Source organism: Somniosus microcephalus, unplaced genomic scaffold (genome assembly GCF_052327205.1).
Source record: "Somniosus microcephalus isolate GS21.2 unplaced genomic scaffold, FLI_Smic_1.0 unresolved_chr7, whole genome shotgun sequence".
NCBI lineage: Eukaryota > Metazoa > Chordata > Chondrichthyes > Squaliformes > Somniosidae > Somniosus > Somniosus microcephalus.
This window is the reverse complement of record NW_028225185.1, coordinates 18,624,502-18,635,829: the sequence shown is the minus strand read 5'-3', so window position 1 is coordinate 18,635,829 and position 11,328 is coordinate 18,624,502.

Sequence of the window (11,328 nt, the reverse complement as noted above, 5' to 3'; positions counted from 1 at the left end):
CTCCCGTGCAGTACTGAGGGAGCGCCGCACTGTGGGAGGGGCAGTACTGAGGGAGCGCCGCACTGTGGGAGGGGCAGTACTGAGGGAGCGCCGCACTGTCGGAGGGGCAGTACTGAGGGAGAGCCGCACTGTGGGAGGGGCAGTACTGAGGGAGCGCCACACTGTTGGAGGGGCAGTACTGAGGGAGTGCCGCACGGTGGGAGGGGCAGTACTGAGGGAGCGCCACACTGTCGGAGGGGCAGTACTGAGGGAGAGCCGCACTGTGGGAGGAGCAGTACTGAGGGAGCGCCACACTGTCGGAGGGGCAGTACTGAGGGAGTGCCGCACTGTCGGAGGGGCAGTACTGAGGGAGCACCGCACTGTCGGAGGGGCAGTACTAAGGGAGAGCCGCACTGTGGGAGGGGCAGTACTGAGGGAGCGCCACACTGTCGGAGGGGCAGTACTGAGGGAGAGCCGCACTGTGGGAGGGGCAGTACTGAGGGAGTGCCGCACTGTCGGAGGGGCAGTACTGAGGGAGAGCCGCACTGTGGGAGGAGCAGTACTGAGGGAGCGCCACACTGTCGGAGGGGCAGTACTGAGGGAGTGCCGCACTGTCGGAGGGGCAGTACTGAGGGAGCACCGCACTGTCAGAGGGGCAGTACTGAGGGAGAGCCGCACTGTGGGAGGGGCAGTACTGAGGGAGCGCCACACTGTCGGAGGGGCAGTACTGAGGGAGAGCCGCACTGTGGGAGGGGCAGTACTGATGGAGTGCCGCACTGTCGGAGGGGCAGTACTGAGGGAGCACCGCACTGTCAGAGGGGCAGTACTGAGGGAGCGCCGCACTGTCTGGGGCAGTATTGAGGGAGCGCCGCACTGTTGGAGGGGCACTACTGAGGGAGCGCTGCAGTATCGGAGGGGCAGTACTGAGGGAGTGCCACACTGTCGGAGGGGCAGTACTGAGGGAGCGCCCCACTGTCGGAGGGGCAGTACTGAGGGAGCGCCGCACTGTCTGGGGCAGTATTGAGGGAGCGCCGCACTGTTGGAGGGGCACTACTGAGGGAGCGCCGCAGTATCGGAGGGGCAGTACTGAGGGAGTGCCACACTGTCGGAGGGGCAGTACTGAGGGAGCGCCCCACTGTCGGAGGGGCAGTACTGAGGGAGTGCCACACTGTCGGAGGGGCAGTACTGAGGGAGTGCCACACTGTCGGAAGGGCAGTACTGAGGGAGCACCGCACTGTCAGAGGGGCAGTACTGAGTGAGTGCCGCACTGTAAGAGGGGCAGTATTGAGGGAGCGCCGCACTGTTGGAGCGGCACAACTGAGGGAGCGCCGCAGTATCGGAGGGGCAGTACTGAGGGAGCGCCCCACTGTCGGAGGGGCAGTACTGAGGGAGCGCCGCACTGTCAGAGGGGCAGTACTGAGGGAGTGCCGCACTGTAAGAGGGGCAGTACTGAGGGAGTGCCGCACTGTAAGAGGGGCAGTACTGAGGGAGCGCCGCACTGTTGGAGGTGCCGTCTTTTGGATGAGACGTTAAATCCGAGGCCCCGTCTGCCCTCTCAGGCGACGTTAAAGATCCCACGGCCACTATTGAAAGAAGAGCAAACCTTCTTTGACAGCACCTCCCAAATCCGCGACCTCTTCCACCTAGAAGGACAAGGGCAGCAGGCGCACGGGAACACCACCACCTCCAAGTTCCCCTCCAAGTCACACACACCATCTCGACTCGGACATATATCGGTGCCGTTCCTTCATCATCGCTGGGTCAAAATCCTGGAACTCCCTCCCTAACAGCACTGTGGGAGCACCTTCACCACACGGGACTGCAGCGGTTCAAGATGGCGGCTCACCGCCACCTTCTCAAGGGGCAACTGGGGATGGGAATAAATGCCGGCCTTGCCAGCAACGCCCACATCCCATAAATGAATAAGAAAATAGTTCTCCCCGGTGTCGTGATCTGGTCATTATCACTTTGCTGTTTTTTGCAAACTTTGCTGTGTGCAAATTGGCTGCCACTTCTCCTATATCACAACAGTGACTTAATTGGCAGTGAGGCGCTTTGGGATGTCCTGAGGTGGTGAAAGGCGCTGGAGAAACACAAACTCTCTCTTTCTAATTATCGACTTACCGGCTGTAGTGTGGGTGTGGCAGTTCACTGACCCGTTGGTCCTCCCTCCCCGGGCCTCTCTCCCTCAGTCCGGTGTAGTTCTCCCTCGTCTGGTGCCATTGGTTGAGGGGAGGGGCCTCCAACGACCAGCCACTTCCTGCTGCGAACGGCTGCATTTGGGGGCCCGAAGAGGACCACTTCCCTCGAGACCACCTCCTTCCGAGCCTCCCTCCGCTGCTCGCCGGGCTGCTCCAGACACATTGCCCCCCCCCCCCGCACACACAAACTCCACCTCCGCCGAAACGTCAGACAGCTGAGGATGCGGCGGCCCTTTAACAGCCGCGGCACTTAGGATCGCCCGCTTCCCCCCGCAGCTGCCGCGGCGCCGCTGCCTGCGCGGGTGGAAAGACGTGGGGTGAGGACACGTCGAGTATGTCATGAATCTTACCATTCATGTGGAAATGACTCATGAGGTAACACTGGGCGGCCAGCTGTTTGGCGCCGTCCAAGGAAAGTATAAATACTCGGGCGTGGGCCCAGCTTGCTCAGGACGTTTTTGTAACCAGGAACTAGTGATGTAACTAGAGCTTATGGTTGTGAAATAGTTGATTAAAGCCTTGTTTTATACTCTGACCAAGTGCTTAGTACAGGAAACTTTCGATTTACCGGCACCTAAATAACCGGAAATCTCGGTTAACCAGCAAAATTCAGGAGTAGGTTCAGGTAAGTTTTATTACTTGCCTTCCTCGATCTGTTGCTGTGCAAGGGTGTGGCTGCAGCTGTTGCTAAGCTACAGAGATGCTTGGAGCTTGTGGCCATTGTTCTGAACCTGTTGCTAAGCAACAGGGTTTGTTGCTTTATACGGAGCTCTCAGCTCCGTATCTTTCACTACAGCGCTCGGTTATCCGGATTTGTTGATGAACCGGCACCACGTCGGTCCCGTCGGTGCCGGATAAAAAAAAAGTTTCCTCTAGTTTTCTTACGTCTGAGTATGTAAACGTCTCGACCCCGGGGAACCTCATGTAAAGCCGCGACTGCTTTCTGGGTTTCACTCACCCGGGAATGTCACACTGCAGCAGGAGGGAGCCTGGGGTTATGCCATATTAGGGGTAAGTTTCGCCAGCTGGGCAGGAACGCTCTCCTGGCCAACCTCGCACTGTCCACCCTCTGTTAACTTGAGCTCTTCCAATACTCTGCCGCCTGTATCCTAGCGAGTCCCGTTCGCCCATCACCCTCTGTGCTCGCCGACCCACCTTGGCTCCCAGATAAGCCAGGCCTCGATTTTAAAATTCTCATCCTTGTTTTCAAATCCCTCCATGGCCCTCGCCGCCTCTCACTATTTCTGTAACCTCCTCCAGCCCCCACAACCCTCCGAGATCTCGGCGCTCCTCCAATTCTGGCCTCTTGAGCATCTCCCGATTTCCATCGCTCCACCATTGGCGGCCGTGCCTTCAGCCGTCTGGGCCCCGAGCTCTGGAATTCCCTCCCTAAACCTCTCCGCCTCTCTCTCCTCCTTTAAGACGCTTCTTAAAACCGACCTCTTTGACCCAGTCCAAATATCAGGGACAGTGGGACAGTGTAGAAGGAGCTTTACTCTGTATCTAACCTGTGTTGTACCTGCCCTGGGAGTGTTTGATGGGACAGTGTAGAGGGAGCTTTATTCTGTATCTAACCCGTGCTGTACCTGCCCTGGGAGTGTTTAATGGGACATGTAGAGGGAGCTTTACTCTGTATCTAACCCGTGCTGTACCTGCCCTCGGAGTGTTTGATGGGACAGTGTAGAGGGAGCTTTACTCTGTATCTAACTCGTGCTATACCTGCCCTGGGAGTGTTTGATGGGACAGTGTAGAGGGAGCTTTACTCTGTATCTAACCTGTGCTGTACCTGCCCTGGGAGTGTTTGATGGGAAAGTGTAGAGGGAGCTTTACTCTGTATCTAAGCTGTGCTGTACCTGCCCTGTGAGTGTTTGATGGGACAGTGCAGAGGGAGCTTTACCCTGTATCTAACCCATGCTGTACCTGCCCTGGGAGTGTTTGATGGGACAGTGTAGAGGGAGCTTTACTCTGTATCTAACCCATGCTGTACGTGCCCTGGGAGTGTTTGATGGGACAGTGTAGAGGGAGCTTTACTCTGTATCTAACCCGTGCTGTACCTGCCCTGGCAGTGTTTGATGGGACAGTGTAGAGGGAGCTTTACTCTGTATCTAAGCTGTGCTGTACCTACCCTGTGAGTGTTTGATGGGACAGTGTAGAGGGAGCTTTACCCTGTATCTAACCCATGCTGTACGTGCCCTGGGAGTGTTTGATGGGACAGTGTAGAGGGAGCTTTACTCTGTATCTAACCCATGCTGTACGTGCCCTGGGAGTGTTTGATGGGACAGTGTAGAGGGAGCTTTACTCTGTATCTAACCCGTGCTGTACCTGCCCTGGGAGTGTTTGATGGGACAGTGTAGAGGGAGCTTTACTCTGTATCTAACCCGTGCTGTACCTGCCCTGGGAATGTTTGATGGGACAGTGTAGAGGGAGCTTTACTCTGTATCTAACCCGTGCTGTACCTGCCCTGGGAGTGCTTGATGGGACAGAGTAGAGGGAGCTTTACTCTGTATCTAACCCGTGCTGTACCTGCCCTGGGAGTGTTTGAAGGGACAGTGTAGAGGGAGCTTTACTCTGTATCTAGCCCCGTGCTGTACCTGCCCTGGGAGTGTTTGATGGGACAGTGTAGAGGGAGCTTTACTCTGTATCTAACCTGTGCTGTACCTGCCCTGGGAGTGTTTGATGGGACAGTGTAGAGGGAGCTTTACCCTGTATCTAGCCCGTGCTGTACCTGCCCTGGGAATGTTTGATGGGACAGTGTAGAGGGAGCTTTACTCTGTATCTAACCCGTGCTGTACCTGCCCTGGGAGTGTTTGATGGGACAGAGTAGAGGGAGCTTTACTCTGTATCTAACCCGTGCTGTACCTGCCCTGGGAGTGTTTGAAGGGACAGTGTAGAGGGAGCTTTACTCTGTATCTAGCCCCGTGCTGTACCTGCCCTGGGAGTGTTTGATGGGACAGTGTAGAGGGAGCTTTACTCTGTATCTAACCTGTGCTGTACCTGCCCTGGGAGTGTTTGATGGGACAGTGTAGAGGGAGCTTTACCCTGTATCTAACCCGTGCTGTACCTGCCAAGGGAGTGTTTGATGGGACAGTGTAGAGGGAGCTTTACTCTGTATCTAAGCTGTGCTGTACCTGCCCTGGGAGTGTTTGATGGGACAGTGTAGAGGGAGCTTTACCCTGTATCTAAACTACTCAATCTCACCTGGCAGTCCCATCAAGCACTGCCAGGGTAGGTAGGACTTGGAAAGAAGGACGTATTGCATCATATTTGTGTTTGGAGAGTGCCCACGTGTGCAGTCCCTCCAATGCTCTCTCCTGAACATTCCTCACTCCTCTGCCGTGCAAGAGCCACATTATTATTAACGAGCAGGTGTTATGGGCAGGCAATGCCCTGGGTGAGGAGGTTAATTGGATGCGATAGGCAGTGGTCCCTGGTGATCCTGAGCTGGGTGTGCCTGACGCCTGAAAGTCTTCCACTTGTGTCTGTGTCGCTCCAGCCCGTTCCCCATTGTCGTGCTGTTATGTCACTGCTCCAGAGACAGGCGCAGCATCTCTAAGCAGGCAGGGGGCGGGACCTTCTGCTGGCTGAGCGAAGATCTCCTGGTGACCCAACCCAATCACAGCTGGCGTATCCTGCTACCCGGAGCCTGAACATCTAGGCCCAGTGAGGCAGCTCTTTAGAGACTACCTAGTGATGTAAGAAAACTACTAGGCACTTGGTCTAAGTATTAAACAAGGCTTTAATCAACTGTTTTACAACATGGAGGTCTAGTTGTGTCCTTCACTAGTTCCTGTTAAAGAATGGCCTGAGCAAGCTGGGCCCATGCCCGAGTATTTATACTCTCCCTGGACAGCGCCACCAGCAGGCCGCCCATAGAAACACAGAAGATAGGAGCAGGAGCAGGCCATTCGGCCCCTCGAGCCTGCTCCGCCATTCAATGAGATCATGGCTCATCATTCAAATTCAGTACCCTGTCCCTGCCTTCTCCCCATATCCCTTGATCCCTTTAGCCTTAAGAAATATATCCGACTCCTTCTTGAATATATTTAATGAATTGGCCTCCACTGCCTTCTGTGGTAGAGAATTCCACAGGTTCACCACTCTCTGGGTGAAGTAATTCCTCCTCATCTCAGTCCTAAATGGCTTACCCCTTATCCTTAGACTATGACCCCTGGTTCTGGACTCCCCCGCCATCGGGAACATCCTTCCTGCATCTAGTCTGTCTAGTCCTGTTAGAATTTTATAAGTTTCAATGAGATCCCCCCTCATTCTTCTAAACTCCAGTGAGTATAAGCCCAATCGACCCAATCTCTCCTCATACATCATTCCTGCCATCCCAGGTATCAGCCTGGTGATTCTTCGCTGAACTCCCTCCATGGCAAGAACATCCTTCCTCAGATAAGGCGACCAAAACTGCACACAATACTCAAGATGTGGTCTCACCAAGGCCCTGTACAACTGCAGCAAGACATCCTTGTTCCTGTACTCGAGCCCAGTATCATTTCATAAGTCATTTCCACGTGAATGACAAGATTCATGTCACCCTGTACACACGGTACAGGTAGATTACAGCGAAGTTACAACACAGAGACAGGCCATTGGGTCCAACTGCTCTGTGCCGGTGTTTATGCTCCACACCAGCCTCCTCCCACCCCTCTTCATCTCACCCCATCACCATAACCTCCTATTCCTTTCTCCCTCATGTGTTTATCCAGCTCCCCCTTAAATGCATCTATACTATTCACCTCAACCTCTCCCTGTGGTAGCGAGTTCCACATTCTCACCACTCTCTGGGTAAAGAAGTTTCTCCTGAATTCCCGATTGGATTTATTAGTGACTATCTCATATTGATGGCCCCTAGTTCTGGTCTCCCTCACAAACATCTTCTCTACGTCTACCCTATCGAGACCCTTTCATAGTCTTAAAGACCTCTATCAGGTCTCCCCTCAGCCTTCTCTTTTCTAGATAGTTAGAACCTCTCAGTTCTGGTATCATCCTTGTAAATCTTCTCTGCACCTTCTCCAGTGCCTCGATATCCTTTCTTTAACATGGAGACCAGAACTGTGCGCAGTACACCACGTGTGGTTTAACCAGACCAGAACTGTGCATAGTGCTCCAAGTGTGGTCTAACCAGACCAGAACTGTGCACAGCGCTCCAAGTGTGGTCTAACCAGACCAGAACTGTGCACAGCGCTCCAAGTGTGGTCTAACCAGACCGGAACTGTGCACAGTGCTCCCAGTGTGGTCTAACCAGACCAGAACTGTGCACAGTGCTCCAAGTGTGGTCTAACCAGACCAGAACTGTGCACAGTGCTCCCAGTGTGGTCTAACCAGACCAGAACTGTGCACAGTGCTCCCAGTGTGGTCTAACCAGACCAGAACTGTGCACAGTACACCACGTGTGGTCTAACCAGACCAGAACTGTGCACAGTGCTCCAAGTGTGGTCTAACCAGACCAGAACTGTGCACAATGCACCAAGTGTGGTCTAACCAGACCAGAATTGTGCACAGTGCTCCAAGTGTGGTCTAACCAGACCAGAACTGTGCACAGTACACCACGTGTGGTCTAACCAGACCAGAACTGTGCACAATACACTACACCATGTGTGGTCTAACCAGACCAGAACTGTGCACAGTGCTCCAAGTGTGGTCTAACCAGACCAGAACTGTGCACAATACACAACACCATGTGTGGTCTAACCAGACCAGAACTGTGTGCAGTACACCACGTGTGGTCTAACCAGACCAGAACTGCGCACAGTGCTCCAAGTGTGGTCTAACCAGACCAGAACTGTGCACAGTACACCACGTGTGGTCTAACCAGACCAGAACTGTGCACAGTACACCATGTGTGGTCTAACCAGACCAGAACTGTGCACAGTACTCTAAGTGTGGTCTAACCAGACCAGAACTGTGCACAATACACTACACCATGTGTGGTCTAACCAGACCAGAACTGTGCACAGCGCTCCAAGTGTGGTCTAACCAGACCAGAACTGTGCACAGTGCACCATGTGTAGTCTAACCAGACCAGAACTGTGCACCGTGCTCCAAGTGTGTTCTAACCAGACCAAAACTGTGCACAGTACACCACGTGTGGTCTAACCAGACCAGAACTGTGCACAGCGCTCCAAGTGTGGTCTAACCAGACCAGAACTGTGCACAGTGCTCCAAGTGTGGTCTAACCAGACCAGAACTGTGCACAGTACACCATGTGTGGTCTAACCAGACCAGAACTGTGCACAGTACACCATGTGTGGTCTAACCAGACCAGAACTGTGCGCAGTACACCAGGCGTGGTCTAACCAGACCAGAACTGTGCACAGTGCTCCAAGTGTGGTCTAACCAGACCAGAACTGTGCACAGTACACCACGTGTGGTCTAACCAGACCAGAACTGCGCACAGTGCTCCAAGTGTGGTCTAACCAGACCAGAACTGTGCACAGTACACCACGTGTGGTCTAACCAGACCAGAACTGTGCACAGTACACCATGTGTGGTCTAACCAGACCAGAACTGTGCACAGTACTCTAAGTGTGGTCTAACCAGACCAGAACTGTGCACAATACACTACACCATGTGTGGTCTAACCAGACCAGAACTGTGCACAGCGCTCCAAGTGTGGTCTAACCAGACCAGAACTGTGCACAGTGCACCATGTGTAGTCTAACCAGACCAGAACTGTGCACCGTGCTCCAAGTGTGTTCTAACCAGACCAAAACTGTGCACAGTACACCACGTGTGGTCTAACCAGACCAGAACTGTGCACAGCGCTCCAAGTGTGGTCTAACCAGACCAGAACTGTGCACAGTGCTCCAAGTGTGGTCTAACCAGACCAGAACTGTGCACAGTACACCACGTGTGGTCTAACCAGACCAGAACTGTGCACAGTACACCACGTGTGGTCTAACCAGACCAGAACTGTGCACAGTACACCACGTGCGGTCTAACCAGACCAGAACTGTGCGCAGTACACCATGTGTGGTCTAACCAGACCAGAACTGTGCACAGTACACCATGTGTGGTCTAACCAGACCAGAACTGTGCACAGTACACCACGTGTGGTCTAACCAGACCAGAACTGTGCACAGTACACCATGTGTGGTCTAACCAGACCAGAACTGTGCACAGTACACCACGTGTGGTCTAACCAGACCAGAACTGTGCACAGTACACCATGTGTGGTCTAACCAGACCAGAACTGTGTGCAGTACACCATGTGTGGTCTAACCAGACCAGAACTGTGCACAGTACACCATGTGTGGTCTAACCAGACCAGAACTGTGCACAGTACACCATGTGTGGTCTAACCAGACCAGAACTGTGCACAGTACACCATGTGTGGTCTAACCAGACCAGAACTGTGCGCAGTACACCAGGCGTGGTCTAACCAGACCAGAACTGTGCACAGTACACCACGTGTGGTCTAACCAGACCAGAACTGTGCACAGTACACCACGTGTGGTCTAACCAGACCAGAACTGTGCACAGTACACCATGTGTGGTCTAACCAGACCAGAACTGTGCACAGTACACCATGTGTGGTCTAACCAGACCAGAACTGTGCGCAGTACACCATGTGTGGTCTAACCAGACCAGAACTGTGCACAGTGCTCCAAGTGTGGTCTAACCAGACCAGAACTGTGCACAGTACACCACGTGTGGTCTAACCAGACCAGAACTGTGCACAGTACACCATGTGTGGTCTAACCAGACCAGAACTGTGCACAGTACACCACGTGTGGTCTAACCAGACCAGAACTGTGCACAGTACACCACGTGTGGTCTAACCAGACCAGAACTGTGCACAGTACACCATGTGTGGTCTAACCAGACCAGAACTGTGCACAGTACACCATGTGTGGTCTAACCAAGGTTCTATACAAGTTTAACAGAACTACCCTGCTTTTCAATTCAAACCCTCTAGAAATGAGCCCCAGTGCTTGGTTTGCCTTTTTTATGGCCTTATTAACCCGCGTGGCTGCTTTGAGTGATTTGGGAATCTGTAGACCGTAGATACATGGGGGACCAGGGATAAGTGGAATATGTGGAGCCTTGTAATGAGGGTGGGGATCCCGCAGGGTTGTGTGCTGAGGCCCAGAGGGAGGGTTGTCGAAATTTGCAGGTGATACCAAAATAGGAGGTACTGTTAATTCTTTAGAAGACCTGCAAAGGGGTATCGATTGTTAAGTATGTGTATTGTATTGAACAATTAACACAAAGACTTAAACGTATAACTCAAACAGGCCTTTACTGGTTGGAGGTAGGGACTGCACATAGGTCTTTACTTCATGCCCACAGGCGGGAACTGAGGGGAATCAGTACCCACAGTACTATTTATACCCCTATGGCCAGGAGTGGTACTGCGTATCACTACGCCCAACAAGTAGTGCAGTCCTGTCCATAGGTTCAAAGTAGCACACATATTACATACACAACATTCCTCCCTTCCTAGCTTTACAGTCATCTCCCCATTTAACATAACGTAATAACATATATACATATATAACTTCAGGTTTACATAACAGAATAACATAGATACATAGATAACTTCATGTCAAAACAGATCACAGATTCAGTCTCTGCGGAAAACAGTTCACAGATTCAATCTCTGTGGTGTAGTCGGTTCACGTTGCTGGAGTGACTCATTCAATAGTCCTTCCATGGATTTAACAGTTTGAACTTCCGAACTGAATTGGCTCCGTTCGGAGGGACCACGTGTGTGATCTGGTAGAGGTGATAATGGTTCAGATGGGTCATCTTCTGTTTTTACTTTTCCTTTTCTGCTTCTTGGAGACTCTCTGGGCTCCATTGTCAGCTGCCACAGCTGCCAGCTGCATACGCAGTTCCTCCTTCTCTTCCTCCTGTTTCCGTCGTAGAGCCAGCTTCTCCCGATGTTCCGTAGACTTTTGGTGCTCCTCCATGATTTCTGCACTTTGGGAGTCGAAGTTACAAGCTGGGCAGGACAGGACATCGTAATATTCGGTGTCGTCCTGAGCTAGACCAGTGAGAGGGTCGTCTATTTCCTCCATACCTAGCTGGACGTTAGCCAGCTCTTGTTCCAAATCCAGACATCTTTCCTGAAGAGACTTCTTCATGTGTACCTCTGCATCCAGCTTTTTCTGGGCTTTCAGCAAGTCGTTTACTAGTG